Here is a 15,635-nt window from a genome sequence, read left to right as displayed (position 1 = left end):
AGTAAGGACTACAATACATCTGTAGATGAATGTGGGAATTATTGCATCTTAACAGTGTTGAGTTGTCCAATCCATGAACATGGGATGTCTCTCCATTTAGGTCTTCTTTCAACAACATTTTGTAATTTTCAGTGGACATGACTGCACTTGCTCAAGGGGTCTTGAGGTTCAGTCCTGGGACTGTTAAATGACATGTCTAACACACTCTGTTGGACACAGTTCTGGGGTCCACACACCAGATACAAGACATGGAGAAAGAGACTACCCCTGTTGGTAGGGAGCATTGCAAGGACATATGGTACAGAGTGTGGATCCAGGGATAGTGAAGAAATGTGGCCATTGCTTTCACCTTTTTAGCACAGGTGTGAATGATGACTATGAGGAATGAGGATTGGGCAGTTGCTGATGCCTGCACTGGGGAACTTAATGAAAGTCAGTGAGAATCCTGTGGTTAAATGTCTTCATTTACAAATGACAAAAAATGGAGCATCTATCATGGCCCTAACCACTTACCTCGTGTAGCCTCAGCACTAACTTAGTTGAAAGTCACCCCAAATTGGCCTTGGAAGTTGCAGAAGTCCAAGGAAAGTTGAATCTAGAGCCTCACCAGGTCATGTATATGAAAGTTAGCATCAACTCAGGGAGAGTAGAGTCCTGAGAATCAGAATGAGAATATTACCTGGGTTGGAATGAGTCTGATGAACTTGAACTTCCAACCTCTCTCCAGACTCCCTGGCTTACAAAGCAGCCCCTTCTCCCCTCCTGGCCTTCCTTTGCTTGTGATTTTAACCTTGCCCAACAGGAGGCCTTCCTTTGCTTCAGCCTGGGTGATCTCTAGGTCCTTAGGATGTCCAGCCTAATAAACTTTGTTTCTTGCCCAACAGACAGGTACACTTACAGTGTCTTTGCCTTCTCGGGTCCTGGGATTGCCTGATGTCCAGAGGGACCAGAGACTGAGGTTGGCCACACAGGTAATCAGTCATGGAGTCCAATAAAGACTTTGGACACTGAGGCTCAAGTGAGCTTCCCTGCTTGGCCATACTCCATGCAGACTGTCACACATCAGTACCAAGAAGTCACACCATCCACAACTCTGGAGGGAGAGAACACCTGGAAGCTTGCACATGGTGTCTCCTGGCCCCTGACCCCAGTGCCTCTTCCTTTGACTGCTTTTAATCCATATCTTTTTGCTGTAATAAACCATAAACACGAGTATAACAGCTTTCAGTGAGCTCTGTAGGCCCTTCTGGTAAATTGTTGAACCACAGAGTGATCTCGGGAACCCTCCAAACCTACAGTAGGTGTCAGAAGTAATGGCAGTTTTGCAGAATGCAGCCCCTAACTTCATGCCTGCCCTGTAATCACCTCCCTCAAGGCAGTTGTTTGCTGGGGGATTCTCCTGTCTCACAGCCTCAGCATCCCTTTTTGCCTCTAGATTCGTAACTCAAGGCAGATCCCAGCATGCCCCATGGGGACACATATAAAGTCCAAACCCAATGAGAGATGGCTGACACCCCAAAATTCATATGGGTAGAAACTCTTGGGTTGAGTGTGGGGATGGCTTCTGTCTTAGTCTGGCCTGCTTTAAGAGGCTACCATAGACTAAGTGGTTTATAAGATATTTATTGTTCATAGTTTTGGAGGCTGGAAGTCTGAAATCAAAATGCTGGCAGATTCCGTGTCTGTTGAGGGCTTATTCTTCATAGACAGTGCCTTCTCACTCTGTCCTCATGTGGCCAAGCTTGAACAGCTTCCTAGGGCCTCTTTTAGAGGGCACTAAACCCACTCATGAAGGCTGTGCCCTTATAATGTATTCACCTCCCCAAGACCTCACCTCCTAAGACTATCACCCTGGAGGTGAAGACTTCAACATATGAATTTGGGGGGATTCAAATATTCAGTCCACAGCAGCTTCCAAGGGTGGTCCTCCACCAAGGGTGGATCTGGTCATGCTTATCCACGTGTATTTCCTTATTGGAGCTGCTGGCACGTGGGTGATTGCTTACCAGTGAGGAGGGGTCCCTGGTTTGCTTGGTTAGACAGCCGAGACATGCACTCAGTGGCCCTCACTGACTGAGGTCAAGACGCCAGCACACCTCTGGTGTAGCTGAGAAAGAATGAGAGGGCTTAGGGAATGGGATACTGTTACGGTTTTGTCCTGTGTAGCTCATCCTGCACCTCTATGCCTTGTAGATGTTCCCACCTCTTAGCGGGTAGATCCTTTCCCCTGAATGGGGAAAGAAATTTTACTCCAGAGCTCGGCCTCAGAGACAAGCTAACCACGTCATATTTCTTCATTCCTTTAACAAATGCTTCACAGTGTTCACTCTATGCCAGATCTTGCTCTGAAACCTTTGCAAAAATAATTCACTTAATCAACCTGCAGCACCACAGGTGTTTTGCTGGTGATACTGTTATTATTCCCATTTTGCAGGTAAGAAACTGAGGCATAGAAGGGCTACATGGATGGCCATGGCCACAGAGCTGACAGAGCATCCTGATCCCTTCCGGGTCACTCAGCATGAAGCTCCCACCTCCACACAAGGGGGAGAGGCCCCAGGCCCGCACCTCTCTCCTTTGCATGAATTTGGTCTCCAAATGTGCTGTGAGTACATACACATGGACAAGAAGCACATGAGCCTCCCCAGAGCAGACAGGATTCTCAAGGATGCTATGCCCACTCTGGAAGGGTGCCCCTGCTGGGTGCCTCTGCCCTCTCTTGTCCCCCTTCCTGAGGTACAGACCCTCACAGGCCCAGCCTTGTGCAGAGCCCAGTTCCAGTCCCTGTCTGGGCAGAGCCTGTGGCCTGGCTGTGTCCCCAGAGCCCAGTGCCTCCCAGACGCAGCTGGATCCGACAGCCTGCCCCTGTGGGTCCACATCCCTCCTTCTGACCTCCCAACTTGGCTATGCATTTTATCCTCATTTTAGAAAATCAGCACTTCTGGTGCTTGGGGTATAAACAGAGCTCCCAGCCCTGCCTGTTCAGGCATCTTGGGCAGGAGAAACCAGCCTTTTGCCCTTGGCCTAGGGGTCCACTCCAGTCTGTCTAATCACAGTGAGGACTCTGTTGTCGTGAAGCACCTGCACACAGAACATTCTCCCGGTGCCCCAGTGATGGACATTTCAAGCTGTTGCTGTGGAGCCGCCCCTGTGCAGGTTTTTTGAGGGATGGCTCTATCGCTGTGGGTGTACCGTGTCAAGAGCGAACACGTCTGAAGATGTCGGTGGGGGCAATGGTGCTGCTCTGCACAGAGGCTGCACTCTGTGTGAGCTCACCCAGAGAGGGAATAGAGTTCCCTTTCCAGCACCGGGAGTGGGTGGGGCTCCTATGAAGAACAAAAATATGTGACCTTATTTGTACCCCAAGCTGGTAGAACAGGTTGCACTGGCTATATTTGTCTATAGTGTCTTTTGCCATGAGATATTTTTAATTTTAACATGGAAAAATCTGTCATTTCTTCCATTATGTATATATGTATATTGCAAATATATATATATATATATATATATATATATATATATATATATATTGCAAATTCAGAGTTCATGATGGAGTGTTTGCTGAGTAAAAGTCTTAAATGCTTATGGTTGAATCTGTCCATCATTTTGGGACGTATGTTGCAAGAAGCATTCCTCAGTTTGTTCACTGTGGTTCTCTTAACTGATCAGAAGTTTGAAATTTTTGTGTAGTCAGGTCTGTCAGTCTTTCTTTGTGGCTTCTGTGCTTTTGTGGTGGGGGTGTTGAGGAGGACCACAAATAATGGCCCATCCCTCCCCCGACACACATACACACCAAATTCAGACCAAGTGAGGCCCATGAGTCAAACTGGTGGAAATGAAAATGCGGTTCAGTACTGACAGGGCTGGGTTGAGGCTGTGGATTGGATAAGTAGCTGCCATGGGCTCCATGAAGCATGCCCCTCTAACAGACACCCTCTGGTGACAGTTGGATGGGAAAAACAAGGTGGAAACTGTCATGTTGCTTCCCTCATTTTCCACTAGCAAGCCCAGACAGGGAGATGGTCAGCATTTCTGAGGTAGCAGTAACAGAAGCTTCAGAGTCTCACCCTTAGACCTCATGTCATAGGATATTCATTTTGCTGTTATTTGTCTTGGCTAGGGAAATATGGTCCTAGAGTCAAACATAGGGGCATCTTCTGTTTCCACAATTTCTAGATTGTGGCAGGAATGGAAGCTTCCTTGAGAGGTGCATTGGATATCTTTTTGCTGTGTAATGAATCATCCCAAAGCTCAATGACCATGCATTCAGGTCATGATTCTGTGGGTTGACAATTTGGGCTGGGCTCAGCAGGATAGTTATTCTGCTGGGCTTGGCTAGGTTCACTCTTGCTTCTGTGGTCAGCTGTTGGTCCTGTTGTTAGTTGATGGGTCAGCTGGGATCTGGCTGGTTCTTATTGGCATCACACACAGATCTATTAGTTGACTGGTTTGGGGCTGGGGTGCTTCAACACTTACCCAGTTTCTTAGCCTCACCAATACTTGTTCACATGGTTCCAGCTCTCCAAGAGCACCAGAGCAGGAGCTCCACAGCTTTACTTTGAATACCTTCTTTGATCAAAGCTAGTCACAGGCCAGTCCCTAATGAGGGGGTTGAGGGAGGTGGTGAAATTGATCGACGTCTTGACTGCAAGAGCTACAAAGGATCTGTGGCCATTTCTAATCTGCCACAGCAGGACAATTCTGCAGTACCATTGTGAGAGTCATTGCTGAGGCTCGGCTGAAACCCTGCTCTTCCCGCTGTCACAGTGCTCTTAATTCTCTCCATTCTGCCTTCATTCAATCCCCTTTTTACCAAAAGTAGCCAGGATAAGTTTTTGTTATCCACAGCTGAATCCTGTCTCCTACAGTATTTGATACCATAAGTGATTGCAGAGAACAGACCTTTGAGGGTGAAATTCTGGGATGGTTTCTGTGACCTGGTTGGGTTTGGGGGCCATGAGGATGAAGGGATATTTGGAGTCCATGGCACCTGGTGAAAGTTATTAAGTAACCACCCATGCTCACCCAGAGTGAAGTGCCTGTGCAGTGTGGGTCTGGTATGGCAGCACAGTACAGTGGGCAGGAGGGGCGCAGGGCTGTGGGATGGGGCGGCTGCTCTGAGCTGCCCTGGAGAGTCTAATGAAACAAGATGACATAGTTGGGCTTTTCAAATGCTGAGCTCAAGCCATGGTCAGAGAACAAGAAGGTTTCCATAATCACTAAAAGAATCTCTTATCTCTTAAGGCTGTTGAGTCTGATGTGCCCTCAAGTCAGCTTCAGGGCATTATTGGGAGGTTTGCTGAATGCCGATGTAGACTGGACTTTCATCCTCCCTCAGGTATCTTATGTGAGAATCAGGGCATGGACTGGGAAGGTGCTGGACCCCAGAATCAGGAGGGGAGCGATGAGCTGCATACCCTGACAATCACGCCAAGCAGAAGTAGCCCCTGTTTGATGGGTCTGGTCCTGCCTTGTTTGAAGACCTTGCTGTGACCTCACCTGCTGTGGTTACTTTACAAGTAGGTGCTGATTTCCATCACTCCACCACTACTAACCTCACCGCTTCCAAACCTGCAATTAAAATCAGATCCCGGCATGTCCCAGGGGGGATCAGCACAAACCTAAATTGGGAAAAGAAGGCTTACACATCAAAAGGTTTGCAAGATTTGTCATTTATATTGTTAGAAGACTGGGGGTGTGTAGGGGGATGGCTTCTGCAAACACTAAACCTGGGAGGGAAGCACAAACTTAAAGATTAGAGTCTGTCGAGCTGTGTGCATTTACAAGAGATTCTGAATTCAGTATTTTTAGCTCAAGAAGCTGGAGGTGGCTGGGCGCGGTGGCTCACATCTGTAATCCCAGCACTTTGGGAGGCCGAGGCTGGCGGATCACGAGGTCAGGAGATGGAGACCATCGTGGCTAACATGGTGAAACCCTGTCTCTATTAAATATACAAAAAATTAGCCAGGCGTGGTGGTGGATGCCTGTAGTCCCAGCTATGTGGGAGGCTGAGCCAGGAGAATGGCCTGAACCCGGGAGGTGGAGCTTGCAGTGAGCAGAGATCGTGCCACTGCACTCCAGTCTGGGCAACAGAGCAAGATTACATCTCATAAAAAAAAAAAAAAAAAAAAAAAAAAAAAAAAAAAAAAAAAGCTGGAAGTGCTTTTAACATTTTTCTTCGTTGGTTGATAGAAGCCTGAGCTCCAGAGTCACCTCCATCAGTGGAGGCTGAGCCGCTGAAGCGCCTTGGCATGACGTAGAGGAAGGAGTGGAAAATGAGGAAAGAGGTGCTCATCCCCTGACTCTCCCCCATGAAGACCCTGAGAAAAAGTCCCTCACCACGGCCTGGGAAATAGGCGGGAGAGCAAACGCTGGCTTTTGGCCCAGCCCCGAGGCTGTCCTCGTCAGGTGGGAGTGAGAGAGGGAGATGCTGATGGTAAAACGGCTCCCTGCCTGCAGTGGGGATGATGGGCAACCACATCCTAAAGGGTCAGATCGTAAAGAGAGAAGCAAAAATGAATGGATTCAGGTTGGTTAGAATGAATAAGTAAGTCTAGGAGCTAACTATTTGGGGATGAAATCAAAATAAAATAGAAAAACAACGAGAAAACCCAGTCAAGAAGAGAAAAGAGGCACTCGCCCTCCACATCGCCTGCCTGGCCCTCTTCCAAGCGCACTTTCCTTCCTTTCATTCCTGCTCTAAAACTTTTTTTTTTTTTTTTTTTTTTTTGAGACGGAGTCTTGCTCTGTCACCCAGGCTGGAGTGCAGTGGCCCGATCTCCACTCACTGCAAGCTCCGCCTCCCGGGTTCATGCCATTCTCCTGCCTCAGCCTCCCGTGTAGCTGGGACTATAGGCGCCGGCCACCGCGCCTGGCTAATTTTTGTATTTTTAGTAGAGACAGGGTTTCACCGTGTTAGTCAGGATGGTCTCGATCTCCTGACCTCGTGATCCGCCCGTCTCGGCTTCCCAAAGTGCTGGGATTACAGGCATGAGCCACCGGGCTCAACCCCATTTTTAATTTTTTTAAATGTTAAAAAAAAATTGTTTTTGAAACAACTCACTCTGTTGCCCAGGCTGGAGTGCAGTGGCACAATCTCGGCTCACTGCAACCTCTGCCTCCTGGGTACAAGTAATCCTCCTGCCTCACTTTTCCAAGTAGCTGGGACTACAGGTGCACACTGCCATGCCCGGCTAATTTCTTTTGTATTTTAGTAGAGACAGGGTTTCACCGTGTTGCCCAGGCTGTTCTCGAACTCCTGAGCTCAGGCAATCCACCTGCCTTGGCCTCCCAGAGTGCTAGGATTACAGGCGTGAGCCACCACACCCGGCCTAGATCCTGTCTTAAAAAAAAAAAAAGAAAAAAATCTGTCAATAAAAATAACATATTTTAAAAATAATAGTGATAACAAAACTCCAAAATGTAGCACAATAACGTAAAATTATAGGCTGTAATGACAATCATTGCAACGTTATTGTCATTTGCAATAACGACAATGCAAAAATATTAAATAAGATATTGGTAAATAGGATCAAGCAGCACATTTTAAAAAATCACACTCTGGGCCGGGCGCGGTGGCTCACGCCTGTAATCTCAGCACTTTGGGAGGCCCAGGGCGGGTGGATCACGAGGTCAGGAGGTCAAGACCATCCTGGCTAACATGGTGAAATCCCGTCTCTACTAAAAATACAAAAACTTAGCTGGGTGTGGCGGCATGCGTGCCTGTAGTCCCAGCTACTGGGGAGGCTGAGGGGGAGAATGGCGTGAACCCAGGAGGCGGAGCTTGCAGGGGCCAGGCACAATGGCTTTCGCCTGTAATCTCCCTGTGTTGGGAGGTCAAGGCGGGAGGATTGCTTGAGGCCAGGACTTTGAGACCAGCCTGGGAAACGTAACAAGATCCTGGCTCTACAATGTTTGAAAAATTGCCTGGCTGTGGTAGTGCACACCTGTAGTCCTAGCTACTCGGGAGGCTGAGCCAGGGGGATCGCTTAAGCCTAGGAATTTGACTTTACAGTGAGCTATGATCACATCACTGCACTCCAATTGGGGTGACAGAAAAAAACAACATGCACTGAAAAAAAAAAAACCCCACCCAACCATACTCTGAAACCGCGTGACGTCTACCATGGAATCATGGAATGTGAGGGTGGCTCTTTTTTTTTTTTTTTCTTTTTTTTTTTGAGGCGGAGTCTCGCTTTGTCGCCCCAGGCTGGAGTGTAATGGTGAGATCTCGGCTCACTGCAACCTCTGCCTCCCGGGTTCAAGCGATTCTCCTGTCACAGCCTCCTGCCAGTAGCTGGGATTACAGGTGTATGCCATCATGCCTGGCTAATTTTTGTATTTTTAGTAGAGACGAGGTTTCACCATGTTGGCCAGGTTGGTCTCCGACTCCTGACCTCAAGTGTTCCGCCTGCTTCAGCCTCCCAAAATGCCAGGATAACAGGCATGAACCACTGTGCCCAACCAGGATGGCTCATTAATGGAGAATATTTTAATACAATTCACCATATTAACAAATCAGAAGGCACAAGTTATTAACCTCTCCTTAGATACTTGAAGAGGCATTTTATAAAATTTAACATATTTTATTTTGTTGAGGAAATTTACATACAGTCAAATGGACAGATTTTTAAAACAATCTTAAACCTACAGAAAACTTTCAACTTATTTTCTGGAACCATTTGAGAGTAAGTTGCTGACCCGATGCCCCATCACCCTCAAGTGCTTCAGTGTGTGGTTCCCATAGCAAGACTATTCTCTCAAATAATGAAAATCCAACTCTCAAAGTCAGGAAACTGGCTGGGCATGGTGGCTCCCGCCTGTAATCCCAGCACTTTGGGAGGCTGAGGGGAGGCCGATTACGAGGTCAGGAGATCGAGACCATCCTGGCGAACACGGTGAAACCTCGTCTCTACAAAAAATACAAAAATTAGCCGGGTGTGGTGGCGGGCGCCTATAGTTCCAGCTACTCGGGAGGCTGAGGCAGAAGAATCGCTTGAACCCGGGAGATGGGGGGTGCAGTGAGCCGAGATCGCACCACTGCACACCAGCCTGGGCAACAGAGCGAGACTCTGTCTCAAAAACAAACAAACAAACAAACAAAAAAACCACCAAACAAAGTCAGGAAACTGACACTGATGAAGCAGTGCCTTCTAGTTGTCAAACTCCCTGCAGATTTCATCACTTTCCTCACACGATCCCATCTGGAACTCCACACTGCATTCAGTTGCCCCATCTCTCCAGTCTCCTTCCGTTTGGATTCGTTCTTCAGTATTTCCTTGACTTTTATGTCCTGGACACATTGGAAAAATCACATGCCGGTTATTTTGTAGGGTGTTCCTCAGTCTGGATCTGCCTGAGATTTCCTCATTTTTAGATTCAGGATGTACATTGTTGTTACGAACATCTCAGAAGACAGGCTGTGTTCCCAGGGCACCCCATCAGGTGAACACACATTTCACTTTGCCCTGTTACAGACGATCTGCACCTTGATCAGTTCTCAGAATGTGAAGCTGCTCTCTCTCCCTCTGTAGTTACTAAACATTTTGTGAGAAGGTATATGGAGACTATGCAAATATCCTAGTCCTCATACGTCATGTAATTAATACATATCAGTGTGGATTCATGAATTCTTATTTATTCAATGCATTCTAATTGTAACTTTCAGTATTTATTTTATAGCTCAAATCATCCCAGATTTGACCACTTAAGCTAGCTCCTATGTCTTTTTGACATACCCCCTTCATTTGTTTTGTCTGTTTGTTTGTTTGTTTGAGACAGAGTCTTGCTCAGTCACCCAGGCTGGTATATGGTGGCATGATCACACCTCACTGCAGCTCCACCTCCTGGGTTCAAGGGATCCTCCCACCTCAGCCTCCCAGGTAACTGGGACTATAGGTGCTCGCTACCAGTCCTGGCTAATTTTTCTCTGTTTTTTGTTGTTGTTGTTGTTGTTGTTTTTAGACAGAGTCTGGCTCTGTCACCCAGGCTGGAGTGCAATGGCGTGATCTCGGTTCACTGTAACCTCCGCCTCCTGGGTTCAAGTAATTCTCCTGCCTCAGCCTCCCGGGTAGCTAGGACTACAGGTGTGCACTACCATGTCTGGCTAATTTTTTATATTTTAGTAGAGACGGGTTTCACCATGTTGCCGAAGCTGGTCTTGAACTCCTGAGCTCAAGCAATCTGCCCGCCTCGGCCTCCCAAAGTGCTAGAATTATAGGCATGAGCCACTGCACCCAGCGAGTCCCAGCTAATTTTTACAAAAACTGTTTGTAGAACCAGGGTCTTGCTATGTTGCCCAGGCTGGTTGCGAAGTCCTGGGCTTAAGGGATCCTCCCACCTCAGCCTCCCAAGCATCTGGGACTACAGGTGTGCACCACCACACAGGCCCCTTCATTCTTGAAGCACAACTTACTCTCTGATAAACATGGTGTTCCAGGGCTCCCCTTATATGTTCCCTGAACCAATCTAGTTACTAGCCATTCCTTCAAGGATCCCTAATTCCTTTTAGTGGAGGAGGTATTCCAATATACAGATCTTAAGTGTACAATTCAATGAGATTTGAGAAATGTATGCGCCATTGCAGACAATAGCCTCAATCAAAGTATAAGCCATTTCCATCACCCCAAAAAGTTACTTTGCCTCTTGAAGATTATTCCTAACCCCATAACTAATCACTCTTCTGATTTCACTCAACATAGATTCATTTTGCCTGTGAATTCATGATTATATTCAAATGAAGAATTCATTTATTCTTCATTTGAATAGAAATATTAAGTACACATGTTTTTGTGTTTGGCATTTTTTATTCCATCTAAAGTTTTTGAGGTTCATTCATGTTGTGGCATACATCAATCATTCATTTTTGGTTTTGCCGCATAGTATTTCATGATAGGGCTCTACCACGATTTCTTTATCACCTTGATAATGCTGTAGCATTATAGGCATTAGCCACCATGCCTGACCCTTCTCTCTTTCTCTCTTTTCTAGAGACAGGGTCTTGCTCTGTCACCCGGGCTGGAGTGCAGTGCTGATCATAGTGCACTGCAGCCTCGAACTCCTGGGTTCAAGTCATAGCCCTGCTTCAGTCTCCCAAGTAGCTAAGACTACAGGAGTGTGCCACCAGGCCTAACTGTGTGTGTGTGTGTGTGTGTGTGTGTGTGTGTGTGTGTGTGTGTGTGCAGATGGGGTCTTGCTATATTGCCCAGGCTGGTCTTGAACTTTTGGCCTAAGGCAATCCTCCCACCTCAGCTTCCCAAAGCAGGGGGATTACAGTGTGAGCCAGCACGCCTGGCCTTCTAGTTTCCATTTCACTATGGAGATTTCATGTTTGTCCATTCATATCACTCATTTGCTCCTTTAATCTTTGGACCTATTTACAATAGGTCTTTTAAAGTTAAGGTCTGCTAATTCCAACATCTGTTCACCTGGAGATCTGCTTCTATTTATTTCTATTCTACTGGCAGATCATCTTGAACATATCAGGCTTGACTTCTGCTTATTTTAAAATTTATTTTTATTTTGTTTTGAGACAGAGTCTCACTCTGTTGCCCAGGCTTGAGTGCAGTGACGTGATCATGGCTCACTGCAGCCTCAAACTCCTGGGCTCAAGTGATCCTCCCACCTCAGCCTCCTGGAGAGCTGGAACTACAAGTACCCACCACCGCACCTGGCTGCTTGTGTTTTGATAATATAAAATAATGTTATTAAAACATTCATATGTCTCCTGCCTGTAATCCCAACACTTTGGGAGGCCAAGGCGAGAGGATTGCTTGAGCCCAGAAATTGGAGACCAGTTTCTGCAACATAGTGAGACCTTGTCTTTAAAAAAAAAAAAAAAAAAAAAAAGTAAAAAATTAAAATAAATTAGCTGGGCATGGTGTCACATGTCTGTAATCCCAGCTACTTGAGAGGCTGAGGTGGGAGGATTGCTTGAACCTAGGAGGTTCAAGTGAACCATGATTTTATCACTGTACTTCAGCCTGGGCAACAGAGTGAGACCCTGTCTCAAAAAGAAAAATGTTTATTCTTAATTGTAAATTGAGCAAAAGCATACATTATAAAATAATGTATCTGACACCATCCCTTATTTGTAAAAATTTGACAATGGCTATATAAGCATAGAAAGGACTAGAAGGAAATATTTTATGATCATGGTAAAGTTATCCCTGGTTTGTTGAGATAATGATTTTAGCCTTCTCTGAGTCTTCAGTTTTCTGCAATGAATATGCTTGTAGATGTCCTCAGTTTTCCTTATCTAAAGTTTTTATTTTCATGTGATAAGAACACTTAACTTGGGATCTACCCTCTGTACAAATTCTTAAGTGTAGTACACTACAGTATTGTTAACTATGGGGCGATGTTGTATAGGAGATCTCTAGAACTTATTCATCTTGAATAATTGAGACTTTATGCCCATTGACTAGAAACTCCCCATTTCCCCCTCCTCCCAGCTCCTGGCAGGCAAACAACATTCTATTCCCTGACTTTATGAGTTTGACTATTCCAGATATCTCATATAAGTGGAATCAGGTAGATTTGTCTTCCTGTTTTTGTTTCTGTCTTCCTTTCCGGTTTTCCTCTGCTTCATCCCTCTTCTCGTGTTTTCTTTTTTGGGTTCCATTGATATTTTTGTGTTGCTATGCTTTGATTCCTTTCTCCTTTTCTTCTGTGTAACTTCTATAGGTATTTTCTTTGTGTTTACCATAGGGCTTATATAAAATACCTTATAATTAAAATAGTGTGTTTTAAGCTGATAACTTCAATCACATAAGCAAATTCTACACTTTTACCATTCCTCCTACTTTATGTTACTGATGTCACAATTAACATCCACTTATATTGTGCACCCATTAAAATATTTTTAGTTGTAGTTATCTTCAATAATTCTGTAATTTAACTTTTATGTTAGAACTAAAGTGATTTACCCACCACCATGACAGTAATACAGTATTCTGTATTTGTCTATATATTTACCCTTGTCAAAGAGTTTTATGTGGCTGGGCACAGTGGCTCACGTCTGTAATCCCAGCACTTTGGGAGCCCGAGAAGGGCAGATTACCTGAGGTCAGAAGTTCGAGACCAGCCTGGCCAACGTGGTGAAACTCTGTCTCTACTAAAAATACAAAAATTAGCTGGGTGTGGTGGTGCGTGCCTGTAATCCCAGCTACTTGGGAAGCTGAGGCAGGAGAATTGCTTGAACCTGGGAGGCGGAGGTTGTAGTGAGCTGAGATGGTGTCATTGTACTCTAGCGTGGGCAACAAGAGCGAAACTCCATCTCAAAAAAAAAAAAAAAAAAAAAAAACAAATAAAAACAGTTTTATGTTTTCTTATGTTATCATGTTGCTGTTTATTGTCCTTTCATTTCCAGTGAAATAACTCCCTTCATTATTTCTTATAAGGCAAGTTAATAGTGAAGAACAGTGTCAGCTTTTGTTTGTCTGGAAAGTATGTCTCTCAGCTTCATTTTTGAAAGAATTTTTCCCCAGGTACAATATTCTTGCTTGGTAGTTTTTAAAATGTTAGCACTTTGTGTATGTCATCCCATTCCCTTTGGTTTGCAAGATTTCTGAAAAATTAGTTTATTTCTTATGGAGATTCTCTTAAATGTGATAAGTCACTTTTCCCTGCTGCTTTCTAATTCTCTGTTTGTCTCTGGCAACTTGATTTTAATGTAGCCTTGCTATAAATTTCTTTGAGTTCATCTTATTTGGAACATTTTGGCCTTCTTGAATCTGGATGTCCATTTTCTTCCCCAGATCTGAGGAGTTTTCAACCATTATTTCTTTGAATATAATGGTTCTTTCCCTTATCTTTCTGGGACTCCCTTAATGCATCTATTGGTCTGCTTGATGGTGTCCCATAAGTCCCTTCTACTTTCTTTACTCTTTTTTTCTTTTTGCTGTTTGCTCCTATGATTAATTTCCAGTGACCTTTCTTTGAGTTCACTGATCCTTTTTTCCGATGGATCCAGTCTGCTGTTCAGCTCCTCTTGTGAATTTTTCAGTACAGTTATCATATTCTTCAGTTCCATGATTTCTGTTTGGTACTTTTTAGTATTTTCTGTCTCTCTGTTGAAATTCTCCCATTGTTTATACATTGTTTTCCTGTCTTCAGTGAGCAATTTTATGACAGTTATTTAAAATTCTCTGTCCAATAAATCATATAACTCCCTATCACTAGAGTCAGTTTCCAGAGATTTATCTTATTCCTTTGTTTGAAACATTGTTCCCTGTTTCTTCATTTTCCTTGCCTTTCTGTGTTGGTGTCTGAACATTAAACAAAGCAGGCCTCTGTCAAGTTTTCATGAACTGGCCAGGTATAGGAGAAGACGCTCACCAATCAGCCAAGCCAAAGATTCTGGGGGCCTCTCTAAACTTCCTGCTGATCCAACCCACCTTCTTTGTTTTCTTCAGCCCTCAGGTGTCTAGAGTATGCCAAGTCCTGTCAGCACTTTAGACAAGTGACTGAAAGAAGTTCTTCAGGTAGACTCCAGAAAATTGGATTGTTGGGTGTTCTGTTCAACTGTTTTCTTCCCTAGGGAGAAGCTTGAATTTAAGGTGTGCTATGTTTTTTTTTCCTATTCAGTCTGTGTTGAGTTGGGCTGTGGTGACAAGTTGCACTCTAGATCATGCCACCATGTCTCTTCTCATGGCCCTGAGGCACTGGGGTTATTTCAGGTCCCTTCCACATTCTGAGACAGGCTAGACAGAAGTCAGCCCCCTGGGTAGCCCTCAGAAAAGTTGAGGTATTGAATACACAGCTCATTTCTCTCTCACTCCATGGTAAGTTGGGAGCTAGGGGATTTCCTCGCAGTCATACGGCACTGTGCTGGGTGTAGGGATCATGCCAAGAGGGTGTCTTAAATTCCCTACTGGTTTCAATGTGAGTAGATTCATGCTCACCTGGAATGCAGGAGACTCTCAACTAGTTTCTGGATTTCTTGCAAAGGGAATTTTCATGAATTGTTGTTGAGTTGATGTCTTCATGGTTTTTAAAAGGAGAGTCCACAGCCTCCAATTCCATCATTTCGCTGATGTCACTCCAGGCTTGGTTTTATGCTTTGTAAGGGTGAATCTGTTTGGGTTTTGTTCTTAGTGCTATGCTTTGGCCCTTATTCTGGACTGTGATTCTTATTCTTAAGCCACAGCCTTTCTGATTTCTCAACTGATTGCCTGAGGGGCTCAGTGAGGTTTCTCCACCCTAGCTGGGCAAGAACTGCAATGTCACCTTGCACTGCACACTGCTGGGCTTGTTTGTCAGCTCTCAGCCCCACAACAGCAGCTTACTGCTAGGCCTTGTGAAGGATCACCTTGCACATGTACAGCCTGGACTCACCCAGGGATCCGAGGGACCCACATGCAGCCTCTGAACCCTCATTCTACATAGCACGCTCCCCTTCAGTGCCCTGCTCTACCAGTTGTAGCCACCTCAGCGCCCAAACGCTGATCTCTGCTTTCCCAGCCAGTGATCTCTGACTGATGATCTCTGCTGTGGCTTTACCTGTCATATCTTGGTAGGAAAACCCAAAGTAAAAAGACAGGGCAAACTTGGACTCACTTCAGGTATTTCCCTTCTCTCAGGTTATCACAGTCTTGCCAGTTGTCCAATTCCTGTACATAATTGCCTTGTACATT

General features: G+C 45.2%; 1 long non-coding RNA gene across 1 annotated transcript; it reads right to left on the bottom strand.

Moving 5' to 3' along the window:
• Nucleotides 1-13,304: 13,304 nt before the first annotated feature.
• On the bottom strand, nucleotides 13,305-14,936 carry LOC126929288 (uncharacterized). Its single transcript, XR_007717133.1, has 2 exons — nucleotides 14,904-14,936; nucleotides 13,305-14,109 (listed from the first exon to the last, which is right to left on the bottom strand). It is a non-coding gene; the product is annotated as an uncharacterized LOC126929288 (long non-coding RNA).
• Between the last annotated feature and the right edge of the window lie 699 nt (nucleotides 14,937-15,635).

Source organism: Macaca thibetana, chromosome 10 (genome assembly GCF_024542745.1).
Source record: "Macaca thibetana thibetana isolate TM-01 chromosome 10, ASM2454274v1, whole genome shotgun sequence".
Taxonomy (NCBI): domain Eukaryota; kingdom Metazoa; phylum Chordata; class Mammalia; order Primates; family Cercopithecidae; genus Macaca; species Macaca thibetana.
The sequence above is the reverse complement of the archived record's forward strand: the minus strand, read 5'-3'. Positions and strand labels throughout refer to the sequence as shown.